The sequence below is a fragment of the Eschrichtius robustus genome, chromosome 3, assembly GCF_028021215.1.
Source record: "Eschrichtius robustus isolate mEscRob2 chromosome 3, mEscRob2.pri, whole genome shotgun sequence".
In the NCBI taxonomy this organism is placed as follows: Eukaryota; Metazoa; Chordata; class Mammalia; order Artiodactyla; family Eschrichtiidae; genus Eschrichtius; species Eschrichtius robustus.
In genome coordinates, this window is record NC_090826.1 from 177468486 (window position 1) to 177473656 (window position 5171).

The 5171-nt window shown below is 32.8% G+C and overlaps 1 non-coding gene across 1 annotated transcript; it reads right to left on the reverse strand.

The window, feature by feature from the left end:
• Nucleotides 1-1018: 1018 nt before the first annotated feature.
• On the reverse strand, nucleotides 1019-1097 carry LOC137763168 (small nucleolar RNA SNORD79). The gene has a single exon (XR_011073731.1). It is a non-coding gene; the product is annotated as a small nucleolar RNA SNORD79 (small nucleolar RNA).
• Between the last annotated feature and the right edge of the window lie 4074 nt (nucleotides 1098-5171).

Genomic DNA, 5171 nt, shown 5'->3' on the forward strand with positions numbered 1-5171 from the left:
ATAAACCTGTCATATATTTTTCTACCAAAAAGAAAAAAGTATTTGTACTTGAAAGGTCAAGAGCAATGCTAGCTAACAGTGTTGCTCCGGAGATCACTTTATTCTTCAATTGTTTTTTTGTAGAATGTAACCCTGAAGCTCTAACCTTAGCTGGATGAACAATGAGTGGAAATGGCACCAAAGCAGCTGATCTATAGCTAGGAAGTCATTTTCTTGTAACTACTTGATTATAAAAAGACCCTATAATAGAGAATGACTATTTAAAAAAAAAAATCCATTCGTAAAGGAGTTCAAATCTCAAACAGGGAAGAAAGAAGATGATGCGAGAAAGTAGAAGTGAAGAGAAGAAAGTTAGCTGAAACCATGACTCATCAAAGTCCATGAAATAAACAGAAATGTAAGGAGAACTTTGAAGGGCTGTGGGCTGAATCCACTGAATTGTGGGATGCTAGGGGAAGCAACTGCAGTCTTGCGTCTGGAGGTTTGCTAAAGATACATCTTTTTTTTTTCTCGATGATCTTCAAGCTCCTGAGAAACACCATCATGTTTTATGTCTGGCTAAATAGTGATTCACACTGTTCAAAGTGAGAAAAATTTCTGTTCATTTACTTTCCTGTATATTCTTTGAAGAACTTTAAAAATTAAAGTCATCTGAGGATGTGTCTTCACTGCAACCCCCCAAATTCCAAGTGACTTAGCCAGCCACCTCATTAATTTTCATTAGAGAGTTCAGAAAAGTTTACTTATTTAGGACATTTGCCATGTTAAATTTAGACAAAAAGCAGGCAACAAAAATGGCTGTGCTGCCAGGCCACTAATCATAATTTCTAGGATCAGTCGACTATACTCCTTACTTTTGCTGCCTAAGGGGGACTCAGGACGTGCAGATTGCTGAAAAACGTACTGCATGGGTGCCTCAGTGCAGACAGAAGGCATTCATCCATTTCTGACACCCCATCACCTTTGTGTTCTATAGTTATTTTCCTTTGTGTTCTATAGTTATTTTATTTATTTTTTTCACTGTTTCAGTTTTAAAAAATCTTCAGTCTTTTTCAGAGAGATTCCCATCTGTTTAATTTAAAAAATCACTAATCGTAGTTGTCTTATAGTTAAAGCAAAGTCTACTCAAATTATTTTTGAATTCATATGTTGGGGGATATATCTTTTAACTTGACAATGAGCACTTAAAAAAATCCTCGGAAAAAGAAGTTGTATTTCTCAAGTTTTTTTAACAACAGCAGTAGTAACCACACTAACACAGCTGCTCCTTTGAGCTAATACCTTTTGCCAACCTCTCTGCACTCGGTGCCAAGGGCTTTATCAACATTGTCTTACTTAATCTACACAAACGTCTTTGAAGCTCAGCATTATTACCGATATTTTACCGATGATGAATCTGAAACTTAGAGCAGGTAAATAGTGTGTTCGGTGCAGTACAATTATTAAATGGCAGTGCTATCATTGAGCCCAGACTGGTTTGACCTCCAAACTCATGCCCCTAACCACCTCATTATCCTGACTTCATGCTTTGTGAAGCATGATATGTTATGATGTATGCGTTCCTTCGGTTGGCTAATTCAAAATTATATGGAGTAGGTCTTCCTAGTGTTATCAGCATTTTACAGATAATAAAATCAAGACATAGAGATTACACTAAAAACACAAAATTATTTGTTGAACCATATCAAAGAGTTTAAGAAAAACTTTTGATTACTGTGGTTTGCCATTAGCTTTATGTGATTTTTTTTTCCTTTGTGCATAATGTTATCTACTAAGATATATTCTAGGGTAAAAAATGGGGACAACGAAAAAGTTTCGAGATAAAAAGGCAAACCATCGCTTTGACATTGATTAAAAACAATAAGAGTAATTGAGAAACTTCTGTGAATTATTTGGTCTATTTAGATACCAATGATTTTTGGTTTAGATTTTTTTCCCCAGTACTTACACGTGGCCACATGCAGCTATTTGTTGTACATTTACCTTAATTACAATGAAATAAAATTTTAAATTCAGTTATTCAGTCACACCAGTCATATTTCAAGTCCTCAAAAGCCACATGTGGGTAGTGGTTAGCATATTTCAGAACACAAATAAAGAACATTTTCAGCATCAGAAAAATCTGTACTGCAAAATATTGGTCTAGACACTTAAGCATACGTAGAAATGCCAAATTGGGTTAAGATGTTATCAAAAGCTGATCCTCAGACTTGGTGTTAGACAAATACATATGTTATCAATGTGCTACTTACAAAAATATAAACCTAAATTTTTGTATTCGGTGATTTGAGTTTTAGTTTTGACTGAAAATGGAAAAGAGTCGCATTTCTAATTTGTTTATTAAAGATTTTTAAATGCTAGATTTACATAATTATGTAAGATCTGTTTGCAGGTAGAAAACTATAGAAGCAATCCTTTAAGAATTTTTTTTCCCAAAAACATGGTATCAAATAATGTCTATACAATACATCATTTAAGCTTTACAATAAAGTAGTTTTATCCTCAAATGTTAAAAAATAAATAATAAACAATTGAGGCTTAGGAAAATGCCCAGCACCCAGTTGATAACCAGTGGGTCTAGATGCAGGGAATTAGACTCAGATATTAAATATACTAAATATACTCTGAGCTACAAAAGTACATTTATAGTAACACTAATCTAAAATACAAAAGAAAGACAAAGAGAATGCTGCTCAGTAAGTTTGCAGCTTAGCGATATAACCAAATTAATATAGAATTATTTTCAATATTAATAATTATAAAGAATTAGTGATTAACACCGGAAAAAATAAATGCCTGACAAATAAATTAAAATTTAGTCCTTTTGGAACTTTAATAAATAACCAGCTAAACTAATGTGGAAAAAAATTGACACAAAACATCAAAAATGAAAATGGAGATGTAAAATCAGATTCAGAAGAAATTAGAAAAATCACAATGTTAAATATTCTTTAATTCTAAATATACTGGAAAACCTGGATAGCTAATTTTTCAAAAATAAGATTAACAAATATATTACTATAGAAGCCACATAAAAATGTCATGAATTCTGAAAACTTCTGCAGAAAAATTGTTAACCTAGATAGAGTCAAAGTGAATTATTTTTCACTTCAAAAAAATAATTGAAAAGCTATTTTAACTTTTCTAGGAAAGTTTCTAAAATCTTTAATCAAGTCAGCATAAAATAAATAACAAAATTTGTCAGAGAAAGCATAAGAAAACAAAGTGCTTCCTAAAAATTAAATTGCTTCAAATATAGTTTAGCCTCAATATACCAAAAAAGTATTCTATATAAAATATTTACAAATATAATCTATTAAAAATAAATAACAGAAAAATCCCACTAAGCATCACTCAATGAAATTTATTCCAAGAATGCAAGTGCTTAAATATTGAGAAATATATATAGTAATATAACTTACATGTGAAAAAGGATAAATGATTATTATATCATTAGACTATGAATAGAGGTTTGAGAAAATTTTCTTCAATACTATATATTAAACAATCATTCTTAATGAAAAGGAGACAAAACTCAATGTGGAGTATCTTTTCACATGATATGTATATATAAATACATATTTATATATATATATCAATAGCTATACATATTTTTCCTTATCTGTATCAATGAATAATATATGTGTATGCATGTGCATGTGTGCATGTGTGTGTGTGTGTGAAATCCGTAGCCATCATCCTTAATATTGAAAGATACACTAGAATATCATTAAATATAGAGGTAAGAATGATGCGGCAGATTGTATTGTCATCAAAATATTTGCTCACCCTTCTTTTCAGGCCCTTCCCTACGAACTTGGCCAAATAACTTGCTTTGACTAATGATACGTGAGTGGAAATAATTGTGCCATTTTCAGGAAGAATATAGTTTTTAGAATTATCCTATAGCTGTTACTCTAATGTTCTCACTGCCATGAGCCCAATTTTAGCCAGCTTTCAGCCTGGGAAACAGCAGACACAGAGAGCATTCTCAGCTACACTGAGATGGACATGAGTATAAGAAGTAAGCAGGTAGACCACTGATGTTTTGTCGTTTGTTACCACAGCATAACTTACACTAAATTGATTGATATGGATGTCTAATATCTCTATTTGACATTGTTCTGGAAGTTGTGGACACTGCAATTAGATAAGAAAAGAAATGAGAGTAATGAGGTACAAATGTAAAAATAGGGAAGCAATGTTTTCATTATTTACAAAAAATACATACGAAAAAATCAACAAAGAATGGTGAAAATGAAAATATTTTAGAAACAATTAAGGAATTCAGAAATGTGGCTACATAAAAATGTAGGAAATTTTTGAAAAAAACGTGAGAAATTAAGTTTCTCTTCTTTTGCTAGGACTTGTTTAGTCACATTTTTCAAGGAGGAGGAAGAGAGTAGTAAAAGCTCTGTAACACTTATCACAGGAATAAGATTTTCTTTCTCATGGGAATAAAATGTTGACAATTTCTTCACTCCCATAAAAATTCCACCTGACCTTTGGGTATGCTTTGCAGGATTTTACATTTGCTTCACATATGCCTGAAAAGCTTCAGTTAAAATAAAATCTTGAACTGTCCAGTATTTTGTTTATCCATATTTACTATTGCCAGCAAAGAATACAGATGAACTTGAATATTGAAATGTCAAATAAAGTGATATAAGACTGGACCACAACACTGCCAATCATCTCTGATCTAGGTAGGATAAATCAGCCACTTTGTGACAGGTAAAATCTTCCATGCTACTCCCTACGAAGAATGGGAAGCATACAGTATCCATGAATTACTTTCAGGCCTACAGGCATATGTAGGAGCCATTTCTATGAAATCAGGAAACTCAGGGAGAGGAGTCTTTGATCTCCTTCACTTGGCCACCCATCCATACAGTCATCTGCATCTCTCTTTTCCCCTGCCCTGGTTTTGAAGGTATAGCTGGGTAACTCTGCTTTTTAAGCAGAAAGCCAACAAAGTGCCACCAAAAATGGCCTTCGTAATCACTGACCTCCTCCAAATTAGTGTCTTCTATCCCAAGTACCTCCTTATACAGCTTAGGCAAGGATGGCGCTGTTGATAGGTGGTTCTCTGAGTTGAGTCCTCAGAATAAACCCTGGAGGACGGATGCTAACGATAACTTTCACTTTATTTCTAAATTTAGAATATGAAG